Consider the following 15,215-nt stretch of genomic DNA (forward strand, 5'->3'; position numbering starts at 1 on the left):
GAAAACCATCACTGAAGTGAAATCTTATTAACATAAAAATGTGGAAAAACTTTCTGTTGCCCCTAATCCTTTAGAGCATATGTGATAACTCATATTGTAATTTACCCTATGGATATAAAAGAATGTAGATAGCCTTTATTTCTTCCACATCTCTTACTGTACTTGTAAGAACTAACATTGGAGAGAGGATTTATGAATATAGAGAATGAAGAAAAGCCTTCATTTATTCCTCAAACTTCCTGTTCAAATGAGAATAAACCAAAAAAAGAGCCCTATACATATAAGAAAGATGGTCAAGCATACAGTTTGCCCTTCTCTTTTAATAGAAATGTGAGTACAAACCCTGAAAACAGCCTCTATGATTATAAACAATATGAAAAATCCTTCATTTATTTTTCATATTTTACCATACATGTGATAATACACATTAGAGAAACATTGTGTGATGGTTATTTTTATGAGTCAATTTGACTGGGTTAAGGATACCCAGGTAGCTGTGAAAGCATTATTTTTTTTTATCTGTCTATGAGGGTGGTCCAGAAGAGATTGACATTTGAATTAGTGGATTGAGTAAGGAAGATCTGCCCTCATCCAGTGTGGCTGCACACTGTCTAATCAGTTGAGAGCCTAGATACAATAAAAAAGTATAGGAAAGGTGAATTTTCTCTCCCTTCTCATCCTGATACACCTATGTTTTCTTGCCCTTAGCTATAAGAAGTCCAGATTCTCTGGTCTTTGTACTCTGGGACTTATACTGCTGGCCCTCCAGGTTCTTGGGCTTGCAGACTTGCACTCAACTATGCCACTAGCTTCCCTGGTTCTCCAGTTAGCAGATGACATATTATGGGACTTCTCAGCCTCCATAATCATGTGAGCTAATTCCCATAATAAATTCTCTTTATCTCTCTATCCATCTATCTATCTTCTAATGGTTCTGTTTCTCTGGAGACCCCTGACCAATAAACACATTGAGTGAATGAAGTGCAGAAATACCTTCAGCTATTCCTCATCCCTTACAAAACAGTGTGAGAACTCACACTGGAGAGAAATTCTATTAGCATAAGGAGTGTAGAAAAACCTTATCTTGGGTCTAGTTTTTTCAAATTGAGGTACAATTCACATTAAAAAGAAACCACATAAGTGCAAAAAATGTAGGAAAGTGTAATCCCTCACACTTTAGTACACATGTGAGAACACATACTGAAAATAAATAAATGTAAAGAATGTGAGAAAACTTTCAAGTCTTTTTCATGCCTTAGCAAGTGAGAACTCATACTGGGAGGTATGACTATAAGGAATGTGGAAAATCCTTTAGTTTTTTTTCTCATATTTTCAAAGACATCTGAAAATTCACATTGGAAAGAAACTCAGTGAAAGTAATTCATGTGGGAAGGTCTTCAGATACATCTTTTATTATACACAAAATTGACACCAGAAGACAAATCTTTAAAATCTTGTAAATATGAAAGTGCTTTATTAGTATCTCATCCTAGAAGTGGACCCCAGCTCATAATTTATAGTTTTTATTTTCTAATAAAAACCTTCATGATGACAACTATTGCTCCCAGAATCCTTTCAGTTATCTCATAGGACTTTTGATACATATTATTTTTATTATAGTTTACTTATATAAGTGTCTAATTTCCATTGTGAAGTCTCCTTGCACCTATGGCTGAAATAAAATAATTTAAAATTTATTTTATTATTGTTTCTAAGTAAACTTCACTATAGTTAATGCAAGTGGTCATTGTGCTATTGACTTTGGCACTTTGAGGGTTTCTTTTTTCTGACTTGCCATAACAGATCCTAGGATTTGCTTACCTGATAATCTACCCTGCCCTTCTTCCTTACTAAGAAAACTTAGAATTTTTCAACTTCACTTTTGAAAGAGGTATCTTCAGCAGATTTTTGCAGAGAGTGTACTCTACAACTAAATGTTTTGGTCAATATAGTTGGTAGGAATTTTGAAATGTGCAAAGTTATTGAAAAAGGAACTTTTCATCTGACCTCTGACCTGGTGATTTAATCTTCTGTATTTTGCTATTGCTTCAAGTTGAACACAACACTTCAAGTTGAAAAGAGGGACCTTGCAACCATGTGGATGAAAGTTAGGGGTAATGATGATTGTGCTGGACTGTTTTAAATGGCTTAGAAATACATTTTCCAGAATCCTTTTTGTTGTATGATTCATAGGTTAGAGCTGAACAAAAGAGGAAACTGAATGACATTTAGAATGAAGAAATAAAATAAAAGCCATAAATCTCGAAAGGATGTGGCAGTAGCAGACTGACAAACAGATCTATAAGTACTCATCAGTTCCAAACTTTAAGCATGCCTTCTTGACGACTGGTTGTGTTGAACAACACCAGCACTAAGCCAACCACCTAAGCACTTAACTTCAATTCCCTCAGAAGTGGTAGCTTCCAGGCTGGGCACAGTGGCTCACACCTGTACTCCCAGCACTTTGGGAGACCAAGGTGGGTGGATCACTTGAAGCCAGGAGTTTGAGACCAGCCTGGCCAACATGGTGAAACCCCTTCTCTACTAAAAATACAAAAATCAGATGGGTGTGGTGGCACATGTCTGCAATCCTAGCTACTCAGGAGGCTGAGGCAGGAGAATTGCTTGAATCTGGGAGGCAGAGGTTGCAGTGAGCTGAGATTGCACCATGGCACTCCATCCTGGATGACAGTGTGGGACCATGTCTCAAAAAAAAAAAAAAAAAAAAAGGAAAAAGAAGTGATAGCTTCCACAAACATCTCTATAAGCTCGTCATCCTTCATGATCTTGCTTTGGTGGCTAGACTGGCATAGCTGCCTGAATTTCCTTGCAAGCTTAAACCTTTTTATTCAAACCACTGTTATAGAATTTCATGATTAGAGGCTTTCTTTAATATTCTGACTCCATTTTCTCCACATTTATCAAAGTTCTAATTTTTATGGTGAGCATGCAGTTCCCATAATACTTCTCAAGACTCTGTTTCTCTAAGTCATACAATATTGCAGGAAAGATGAATAAATAAGTACCTTTATTCCCCATTGCATTGTTCAGTGCTACACCACGCTTTCCCTACCTATTTCTGGACTGTCTTAGGAGAAAAATCAGTACCTTGTTGATTTGTGAGCATATTTTGGGAGTTTTCTGTTATTCAAAACCCAAATAAAATCCCTAAATAATAACTGTAGTATGTGTTAAATTAAAACAATCAATGTAATTCATTGTATTAACAAAATAAAGGAGCAAATTTGAATTATCTCAATAGATACATAAAACGTCTTTTTAAAAAATTCTAAACGGGCCAGGCATAATGGCTCACACTTGTAATTCCAGCACTTTGAGAGGCCAAGGTGGGAGGATTTCTTGAGCCTGGGAGTTCAAGTCCAGCCTGGGCAACATGGCAAGACCCTGTCTCTACAAAACTAAAATTAAAAAATTAGCCAGGCATGGTAGTGTGTGCCTGTAGTCCCAGCCACTTGGGAGGCTGAGGTGGAAGGATTGCTTGAGCCTGGGCGATTAAGGCTGCAGTGAGTGCTGATTGCACCTCTGCATTCCAGCCTGAGTAACAAAGCAAGACTCTATCAAAAAGGAAAAGGAAGGAAGGAAGGGAGGAAGGAAGGAAGGAAAGAAGGAAGAAGGGAAGGAAGGAAAAGAAAAAAGAAAAGGAAAAAGAATAAAAACCAAAAAAATTAAAAATGTACTCTTGTGAAAACTTTCAACGTATCTAGATGAGAACATCCTTACGCTGATTTAAAAGATTTACAACTCACCATCATACTTAATGATAAAATGCTGAATGCTTTCCCTCTAAGACTGGAGTCAAGATCAGAATGTTCTCAATGCTTCTATTCATCATTATGAAAGATCTAGTCAATGCAAAAAGGCATGAAAATAAATATAAGGCAAAAAAAGAGATGCAAATAGAAAAATATTGTCTTTATTTACAGATGACACAATTGTGTATATTGAAAAAACCTACTGCAATTAATGAATAAATTCAAGTTTTCAGATATAAGTTTAATATATAAAAATTCACTCTATTTTTATATAATCACAACAAACATATGAATTATAAAAATAAAAAACAGTGTCATTTATAGTAGCATAAAATGTAAATAATTGGGAATAAGTTTAACTAAAAATATGCAAGCTTTTTACACTTAAAATTACACAACATTGCAAAGAGAAATTGAGAAGACTTAAATAAATGAAGAGATATACAATTATTGTGGATTGAAAAGCTCAATATTTTTAGGATATCCATTTTCACCCAAGTTGACCTATAGATTTAATGAAAGCCCAATCAAAATCCAAGCAGTCTATATTGTAGAAATTGGCAAGTGACAAGCAGCACATTATCTATCTATCAATCATCATACACACTAAATATATAAATTTGTAATACATATTATATGTCTGCATATACCAAGACAGTGTAACCAAGACAGTGAAGTGTTGGCATCAGGATGAACAAATAAACTAAAAATCATCTTTAGTATAATTCTAATTATTTGAAGGGAAAGTAAATAGTAAAACTTTTTTTTGTCTAGTATTATTTTATACTCATGGCATTTATGGACTTGTTTTAATTAAATATACACTTTTATCCATTTTTACTAATTAAACTATTATAATTAATCATTATGAGACCTCTTAAACTGGCTTCTGTAGCCTTTTAACTCAACTCTATTTTGAAACTGTCTTTGCTTTCTGGCAATAACAAGAGGTCACAAAATTGTTACATTTTGTTGCTAATCCAGACATGTATTTGACTATCCTTACAAAGAGGCCTAGTTTCTTTAATTAAATAAAGATACTAGAGAACAAAATCTTGGCACCAGATGGCATATAAGAGACTCGTTTTCATGGGCTAATAACTTTTGAAAAAAATTTAGGAAACAAATATAGTCCAGATACATTTTAAAGGTGCATATTTGTATCTTTTTACCTAGTTCTGATATATTTTATGTGCATACTTTATTTTAAAATACTTCTTTCAAATTATAACACAATTAGCTTTCTTATATAATTATCTGAACCACACAATTTTTTTCATTGAAAATCTTGATTAAAACTAACCCAATGATTTGATAAGTGTTTAAAATCTATTAAAATTAATTCCATGTCAAAGCTATTATAACACTAGTCATACATTTTCTGGATGAGTAGTAATGTTTAACATTACAATTATTTATTATGACACCTTCTGAGTATATCTTACAAATGATATAAAGTCAACTGTGCCTTTAATTATATGTAAGTTTTAAATTTTTACTGATTATAAAAAATTTTTGTCTGATATATACTTTAGTACAATCTTTAATTTTGTTTTGGAGGTAATAAAACTTCAGATTATTCACATTTAGATAATGTATATCTGCTATTAATTCTTAGTAGATATCAGTGTTTAGGTAATGGAAGGCACATGAAATCAGTTGTACCAGACAATATTATGAAATAAGAAGAAAACACAAGCAATTTGTTCTCTAAAGTCATGCACAGGAAATTCATGTATCCAGAACCTATCTCACCCATATTAACTTAAGAGTTATATGTACATTAATTCTTGCTAAGTAAACCCATTCAGTATCCCATTGCTTATAAAAACAGATAATCTAGGAAAAATTGCCAGTTGAATTCAAGGTTATAGTCCAAAAAGAATGAGCAAATGCATGTGTTCCTAAAGCACACAATTTAGTTGAATGCAATTTACTTTTACGCTAGATTTTGTGACAATAATAAACAATTTGAAAACTTCAGTGTCTTAATGAAACAGAAGTTTATTTCTTGCTCATACAAAAGTCTATTTCAGTCCAGACAACTCTTTAGGGAAACTGTCCTTCATGTGATAGACCAGCATTCCAGGCTACTTAGATCTTATGACATTTCATCATCAATACGTTCTTCCTCAAATTGCTGCAGCAGAAAAATGAGTTAGAGATTAAAATATCAGCAAACAAAAACTTTCTTCCTGAAATGACTCAACACTTCCATCAGCAAAATTAAGATACATGGAGGCCAGGCGTGGTGGCTCACGCCTGTAATCACCAGCACTGGGAGGTTGAGGCGGGTGGATCACCTGAGGTCAGGAGTTTGAGATCAGCCTGGTAAACATGGTGAAACCCTGTGTCTACTAAAAATACACCAAAAATTAGCTGAGTGTGATGACACATGCCTGTAATCCCAGCTACTTGGGAGGCTGAGGCAGGAGAATCGCTTGAAGCCAGGAGGCAGAGGTTGCAGTGAGCCAAGATGGTGCCATTGCATTCTAGCCTGGGTGACAGAGTGAGACTTCATCTCAAAAAAAAAAAAAAAAAAAAACATGGTTATGCCTCATTTGAAGGTGACAGAGAACTTCAAACCTCCTGCGTACCTAGAAGTAGAGAATTTGGTATTGGTAATATTATCAAGTAAAAAAAAACATAGTAATAATGCATGCCGCTCACATAAGAAGGAAGATATAGAAAAACATGATGTGAGGCAGGGCGCGGTGGCTCACGCCTATAATCCCAGCACTTTGGGAGGCCGAGGTGGGTGGATCACGAGGTCAAGAAATCGAGACCATCCTGGTCAACATGGTGAAACCTCGTTTCTACTAAAAATACAAAAAATTAGCTGGGCATGGTGGTGCGTGCCTGTAATCCCAGCTACTCAGAAGGCTGAGGCAGGAGAATTGCCTGAACCCAGGAGGCGGAGGTTGCGGTGAGCCGAGATCGCGCCATTGCACTCCAGCCTGGGTAACAAGAGCGAAACTCCGTCTCAAAAAAAAAAAAAAAAAGAAAGAAAAACATGATGTGAAAGTTTTGCTTAAAATTCCCTTTTGACTTTTAGAGCCAAATTACAGATCCAGTTCTGTAAATACAGATGTTTTACTATTTTTATTATTTATACGTTTTGAGGCAGTTTTGTGTTGAACCCCAAAATCGTCTTATTTTAAGTCTCTACAAACAAATACAGTTATTTGTTTATTTAGTGATAGTTTAGTCTTAACCCAAAATAAAAATTGTAAGAAAATATTAGAATAGACTAAGCATAATGGCTTGGAGCCGTAATCCAATACTTTTGGAAGCCAATGCAGATGGATCACTTGAAGCCAGGAGTTTGAGACCAGCCTGGCCAACATGACAAAAACCCATCTCTACTAAAAATACAAACATTAGCTGGGCATGGTGATGCATGCCTGTAGTCATAGCTACTCAGGAGTCTGAGTCACAAGAATCATTTGAACATGGGAGGTGGAAGTTGCAGTGAACCAAGATCTCGCCCTTGCACTCTGACCTGGGTGACACAGTGTCTCAAAAAAAAAAATTAAAATGTCAATGATAACTATGTAAAATTATTAGAGAAATATTTTGTGCAGAATTCTTCACATTTTAAATTACATACTTTAAAAGAACATCTTCCTTTAACAAAGAAGAAGTAGGAGTAATTTGGTTCCTCTCTTTGGCTCAAAAATGCAATTTGTGGGCCACATTTTAAATAATATGAGGAATACTGTATTGGGTCACTCAGCCTATATTCTGTCTCCTTCCAGTGAACTGGAGAAGACGGCAAACCAAACATCACATTTCTGAGATACCTTTACAGCTAGAAGTATGGATTCAAATTGGCTTCCACCAATTGGACACACACACAAGTTTAAAGGCAAAATCCTTTCTTCTGCCTGTCTTACCTGGAGTTCCCCTAAAACAAGACTCCACAAGGTCTTGGGTAGGGAAAATGTGTTTGGGAAGTGATCTCAGGAATCACAGGAAGAGAGGGAAAAAATGAGAGAAGTGAGAAAAGCCATTGAAAAGTAGGACAATAAGTGGGTTATCATGGTGGACATATAAAGTTTAATTCCACTGGGAACTCTAACCAGGTTGACTGTGTTAAGGAATTTTCCCATAGAGGGACACAGTATTTATCCCATCAACTTTCAACCTTCATTGGTTGAAGGTTTATCTGAAAGATATTTAATTCCTTGAATTTATTAAATGTCCTGCTTGTGAGCTGAGCAAATTTTTATGGCACCGTTGAAACCTCTCAGGCAGTAAAACAAGTTCTTACAGTAGAACTGAACAATGTACCAGAAATATAGCAGAAACAAAATTGAACTTTAAGATGGGTCAAAGGGCTATGGATAGGACCATCAAAAGCATCGACTATGGTCCATGTGTTTTGCCACTCAATCACTTGTGCTACACGTTGAGTCCACTACATTACTGATGCTTCAAGGTAGCAACTGGCCACAAAATATTTTTTGAAGACTAAAATTAAAAGGTTTCCCAGACTCCAGTGCTATAGCTACTCCTAAGACTGTCATTGAAACCCATTGTCTTCCTCCTCTGTCATGCACTCTAGGTTCCCCTCATCTATGGCATGGTCTAGCTTGCTTGCTTGATATGGTAGGCCTTTACCCCTGAGGTACTGGAGCTTCTGAGACCTTGCTATTATCAGGTATGGTTGCTGCAATTGCCTATTGGCTGTTATCAATAGGCATGGAAGCAGTATGAGATACCCAGCAAGCCTCCTGAGTTCCACATATGGTCTTCCCAGTCTTCATTATAAAGCAACATCCCTAGCTCCTAGAGGTAATCAAGGTCCAATTATCTTACTGTCCTAGTAATTCATTTATTGGCTCCTTGTATACTGGCATGAGACACCCAAAATTATCAGGAACAAGTCATTATTTCAGGTTCAGTGAAACAGTTACTGTGTATCTTGATGGAAGCATCATCCTTTCAGGGTAAGGACCTCTAATCATATAGCCTAGAGTACTGAAAATTTTAAACACATATATTTCAAGCAGTTCAACATGATCATTGATGAGAGGGGCCAGTCCTGCCTTCACCGTTTAATTCCCATATATTCTATATTCTATAGGAATATGTGTTGTTATGAACAGCTAGAATATATAGGTAACATATGTATTAGAATGACATAATGGCCTTTGGTTCAATGGACATACAGAATCAAGGAGGACAGTGCCCCAATCATTCAGGGACACTCACGCAGAAGCAGCCAAGAATGTGCCGAACAGTATTCGCTTCGATCCTGAGACTAGAGTTTGCCAAAGTCAACACCAAGATGGCCAAGAGCAAGCTAGTGGTAACTCCAAATCCAACCAACGTGTACCCCGCCCTAGGGGCACACTTCATCTCATGGAACCCATATGACCTGATGGGGGCTGCTCTGATCCCTGCATCCCCAGAGACCTGGGCCCCCTACCCTTTGTATAACACAGAGCTGACCTCAGCCATCCCCCATGCTGCATTCACCTACCCAGCTGCCACTGCTGCTGCTGCCACCCTCCATGCTCAGGTGCCCTGGTACCTTTCCTCTGACATCACCCAGCAAGGATGGAAGTATCCTAAGTTTTGTTGGTTCTTCAGTCTGGTCACCATGGAGTGGGTTCTGGGAATCTCTGATGGTGCCTGGACAGGTGCCCTGAGCTCCCACCACCCCCAGGAGGCCTGTGCAGAGCTACTGCTACACCAGAGACTGTGAATCCTAAGCCTGACTCAGCGGACTGCTTCCTGTTTCCCCTCCTTCCTCTTCCTCAGCCCTGCTCTGCATCCTCAAGCCTTTCTCCAACGCCTGCCAGGAGGATTTGGGGACCTTCTCACTGGGGCACCCAAATCCAACTCAGAGGCCTCAGTAGGACCCAGCAAGGTTTGATCTCCCACCCAAATTTGCTTCTGTAGCTTCCCCTTGAGGAAATGAGATGTTTAATTTTGTATGTTTTCTGGTGTGAATTAAGACACTTACACTTGAGTATAGATGAGTGTACAGTTTGTTTTCACAGTGTCATCACAGCAACAGGTCCTGGCTCCCAGTGAGTCATCCTGTCTGGCCCTTCTCTCTTCACCCCACCCCTGCACCCACTCCACTTCAGGGAAGCCCGAGTCCCAGGGCCCTACACACTTCCAGGCTCAGCTCCAGCCACTAATGAACAGATAGATGGGTTTGCTCTTTCCTTTCAAATTGGGTTCCTCTGCTCTCATCTTCTTGGATGGGCCAACAGTCATAAGAAAGCCCTCTCTGCCTGTTCTGTTCACCTCTCTACAGCACACCCTTGAAATCAACCAGAATGTGAAAAGTATTTTTGTACCCTGTGTAACAAAATATTTATGAATCATAAAGGATTTTTCATGTGTGTACCATTAATTATTAAAGTGACCTTGTTAGCCCTGTCAGATAAGTTTAATGTTTAGTTTTAGGCATGAAGAAGAAAAACATTTCCATTCTTCAGCAGTAAGCCTTTGTGTCAGGCATTTGTTTAAGAAAAATGAAATGAAGGAAACATTGTGCAGTGTTTTTTGTTTTGTAGCATATCAGTGCTTTAATGTCAGCCACAGCTGACTGTCTTGCCAATTCAGACTTGAGAGACTAGGTGGCTGTTGTCATTGCTGATCCTGTGAGAATTTGAAACTGGTAATATATGAAATGCAAAATAAAACAAAATCAAAATGAAAAAAAAATACTAATGTCCCTTCATTAGTGTATCCCGATTTGCATTAGTGAAGTAAATGTATGGGCCAGGTGCAGTGGCACATGCCTATAATCCCAGCACTAGGAGGCCGAGGCGGGCAGATCACCTGAGGTCAGGAGTTCAAGACTGGCCTGGCCAACGTGGCAAAACCCCATCTCTACTAAAAATACACAAATTAACTGGGAATGGTGGCAGGCACCTGTAATCCCAGCTATTTGGGAGGCTGAGGCAGGTGAATTGCTTGAACCCAGGAGACAGAAGTTGTAGTGAGCCAAGATTGTGCCGTTGCACTGCAGCATGGGTGACAGAGCGAGACTTCATCTCAATAAGTAAGTAAGTAAGTAAATAAATAAATAAAATGTATGGAAGTCTATGGACTCTCCTGAAGAAGAGACTCTGCAGATGACTTGTCTAATGTCATCTAATAAATCTACCCTAATATATTTGATTCTTCTGACTCCTTCAGTACTCTTCAAGGCAGTTCTGATATCTCCAACTTGTTTATTATAGTCCATCATTATGCCCAAGCTTCAAGAGGACTAAGCTTCATAAGAACTAATATGCCCAGCAATGTATTAGTTCTTATCATAGGTTTTATTGCCAGGAGGCAATTCTGAAGTACAAATCTGAAGTCGAGAAAGAGTATCTTCATACCCCAAACATTCCTCTGTCCAGCAGTGTATTACACACACACACACACACACACACACACACACATAAATTTATGTTGAAGATTTCCAAGCATAATCCCCAGTTTCTCCTGGTACATATTAGCCATGCCTTGTAGCTTCTCTAGTGAATATGATTTTATAAGTTTATTTTCTAATGAATAAGATTTATTTTTCTCTTGAGCAGGAGTTGTACTTTCCAGCTTAAATCATTGTTTAACGTTAGTTATAGGTATAAAAGCAGTGGGGACAGGTCTTGAATAGGATAGCTTTCATGTTGCAAGGCATTAATATCAGATGAAGGCTTTACATTGTCTCCAAGCAATGCAAGGCTTCATTTCCCTAGAAAGGAGGACTCATGGCTAGAAAGACTTCAAAGGAATCTGAGAATATAAGTATCTCAAGTACATCCAACCAAATGACCTCATCCCAGGACTCAGAGTGTGTAGAATATTTATTTCTTATCAAGATTCTAATTTCAACAAAGAAAACTTAGATGGTTGTGTTTTCAGTCTGCTTTGTAGCTCTGTCACTAATACAGTTAAATACTGAGATTGATTTTCAACACATCTAGCCCTCCAGCTGTAGGAAAGAGATGTTTTTAAAAATTTTTTCATGGAAGGCCTTTGGCTTTCACAGTATTATCTAAATTGATAGGTGGATAATTTGAGCTAATCGTACTATTTATTCAGGGCTAAGGTTCAGTAGAAAAAAGAAGCCAATTTCACAATCCTTTCAATTACATTATTTTCCATTTGTGTCATGTGCAGAAACTATTGCATAAGCCAATAGTTCTGTTGCTCATTTCAGTCCTCCACAGGTGAGAGTCTTAGTAAGTGTGATGCTACAGCATGACAGGGGTTATCACAACCCCACTTTCTACCAGCACTGGATTCTTGCCATGTGACCAGCAAGTAATTCAAGTTCAGAATATAAGTATCTCAAGTACCTCCAACCAAATGTCTTCATCCCAGGACTCAGTGTGTAGAATATTTATTTCCTATCAGGATTCTAACTTTAACAAAGAAAACTTAGATGGTTGTGTTTTCAGGCTGCTTTGCAGCTCTGTCACTAATACCAGCTGTCTACCAGCATTGGATTGTTGGCATGTGACCAGCAAGTAATTCATGTCCAAAATCCTATCCTTAGAATTTGCTTTTTAAGGTGCTATCTGTGTTGGGTTCTCCCAAAGGCAGACCTAGAGACAAGGACTTAGGTGCAATTAATTTATTTAAAAAGTTACCTAGAGAAGGACAGGTAAGGAAGTGTGGAAACTGAGAAAAAGAAGGGAGAAACATCAATAAATTAAAAATTATTATTTTAGTAAGCAGGTTACCATTGTGAATACAAGGGCCTCAATCTTGCTAGGGAACCCTATGAGGAATTGTGTGGAACATGCTTTAGAATTATCCCACCAAGGAACCAGAAAGTTAGTAGTAGACTGATATCCAGCTTCCATACTTTATTGAGTATTAACCCTAGGGGCATTAAATTTCTGGAAATTCCAGATCACAGTGTGAATGGGCAGAACAAGCTCCTATGGCATCAGAGGAAACCCTCCTAGGAAGAGAAGTAGAAAGACAAAAGTGCTTGACATGATGTATTAGTCAATTTTCACACTGTTGATAAAGACATACTTGAGACTGGGAAGCAAAAAAGGTTTAATTGGACTTACACTTCCACACGGCTAGGGAGACCTCAGGATCATGGCAGTAGGTGAAAGGCACTTCTTACATAGCAGCGGCAAGAGAAAATGAGAAAAATGCAAAAGTGGAAACCCCCGATAAAACAGTCAGATCTCATGAGACTTATTCACTACCACGAGAACAGTATGGGGGAACTGCCCCCATGATTCAATTATCTCCCACTGGGTCCCGCCCACAACATGTGGGAATTATGGGAGTACAATTCAAGATGAGATTTGGGTGGGGACACAGCCAAATCACATCACATGAGAAGCTGCTGTTCGCTTGCTAAAAAGTTTTCCTTGAACTGCAGGTAAACTCTGAGGTGGGCTGAGGGACTAAAGGACAGGCATCAGTAGCATCTGCTATATTGGTATATTTGGTTGCACAAGCAAAGGGTTAAGAAGTAGCTATGGAAGGAAGGTCAGCATTCCAGTGTCACCAGGAGCAACAGCCAGATAGAGTGTCCCTATATCTGGGAGCAACTGTGTGGGTATTGAGAGATGGTAGCAACAGTAAAAGTGGCCTATTGACTGTGGGTCAGAGCTACAGCAAGTTGTTCTTGGAACTCAATACTTCCTGAGTTCCACTTCTCTGCACATTCCAATGATGCTAGAAAAATCTAATTATCTCTATTAAATACTTTTCTGCTTAAACTGATTAGAGTTGTTTTTGTTTTGTGCTCTGAACCCAGAAAAATATATTTTGTAGCAGAAATTGCAGGCAACAAACACCGAATGAAATTTAGGATAGATTATATGATCTGGATAGATTTGAAGGCAATGATAGTCCTATATCCTCTAGAAAATAAGATATTGGTAGTCCCTGGTAAGTCCTAAGTAAATAAACATTTACTTAGGTTATCACTTGTGTTCATCTGGAGTTAATTACTTGAAGGTAATTCTCTGGCAAGCAAAGTGGTTGCTGTGCCAAAACATTATGGTGGGTAGGAGAAAGGTTCAGGGGGTATGGCGGTTACTTTTGACTGCACTAGAGAATTTAATTAAAGAAAATAACAAACCTAGGTTTTAAAATTCTTGGGTTGGGAAAGATATGAAAATCAAATATTTTTGTGATTGCTTTAAAAACATCTCTTTTATCCTACAGCTACTGGACTGACATAGATAAAAATCTGATAGAAAGTCTGATACTTCAGGGTTGATAAATAATTATAATGTTGAATACACAATCACTGCATGTTTTTTAATGAAATTGCTAGAGTACTGATCCAGAAAGAGTAGTATCCTTAGAATGGGAATGGGGACAGCTGGGTGAATTCAGATGTAATTGTATCTTGAATTGTATTTTTTATCCTAGCAGAAGCAAACTCATTTTCCTTTTTAATAAGACTGTCCTCTTTGCATGCATAGTCTGTAATGCCCTCAGCTGAGAGAGTTAAATTGCAAGAGGTTGCTATTTTCCCAAGCCCTCCACTTACCAACTCTCATTGCCTCTAGACCTCTAATTAGATTTATATCCTCGCACGCTCAAGAGAGACAAGCACCAAGCCAGTCTCAATATTAGAAGGCATATATACTGAAAGGATTGAATGATTTTGCTAACTACATCACAGAAATCTTAGGAATATGTTTGAGAACTGAGTATGCTAGAAGAGAAAACAAAGAAAAACCTTTAGATTGAATTGAGTTTCGGTGGGTGCATTTGCCAAAGATTCTGAATTCAGTGTTCAAGCTTTAGCATCATTATCTCTCTTTTGGTCAGCTGATTCAATTCGATGACAGCCAAAATTTAACAAAGGAAATTAATATACTAATAATGCCTTAGGATAATGTTATCCAGCAAAAGGGACTCACCACCTGATATGCTAGAAGCCAATAATATGACACTGCGTTTTTGAGAAAAGCTTTATGTTAAAAGTCTTTGTTATAGCAACACACACACACACAAGAAAGAAAATAGACTCCCAAGGAGACAGAAGTAAACCTCAAAAGTGTCTCCCCATGCTGGCTTTCAGGCAGTAATTTTGTTAGAAAAGGTTTAGGGGGTGGATTCTGAGAGCGGGTGATTGGTGGAAGGAAAGGGGAGGTATGGGAAGTCCTTGGGCATGCTCAGTTACCTCTTCATGCCTCCTCAAGGGTCTCGTGCAAATTCAGGGGGATTTAGTATGACACCTGTGGTGAAAACTCAGGCTGTGATCTAAGCAAGCTTATTCTGTGCAAACTCCATTTAGCTATCTAGGTTCTAACCGATTTCAACTAGTTATTTTCTCTCAAGCAGAAGGAGTTTCAGCAAGTTGTTTTTCGTCTGCCATCATGAAAACTCAAGAATTTCTATTAGTTACTGGTTTCTTTAACTCTTTGGGGCACAGTTTCAATAGTGTAGAGGAAAAAGTCCCAAAGGTTCAGGAAAATAAATCTCTGTTTTTATTCT

This window comes from Aotus nancymaae, unplaced genomic scaffold, assembly GCF_030222135.1.
Source record: "Aotus nancymaae isolate 86718 unplaced genomic scaffold, 86718_ANA_hifiasm-v0.15.2.pri h1tg000064l_1, whole genome shotgun sequence".
In the NCBI taxonomy this organism is placed as follows: Eukaryota; Metazoa; Chordata; class Mammalia; order Primates; family Aotidae; genus Aotus; species Aotus nancymaae.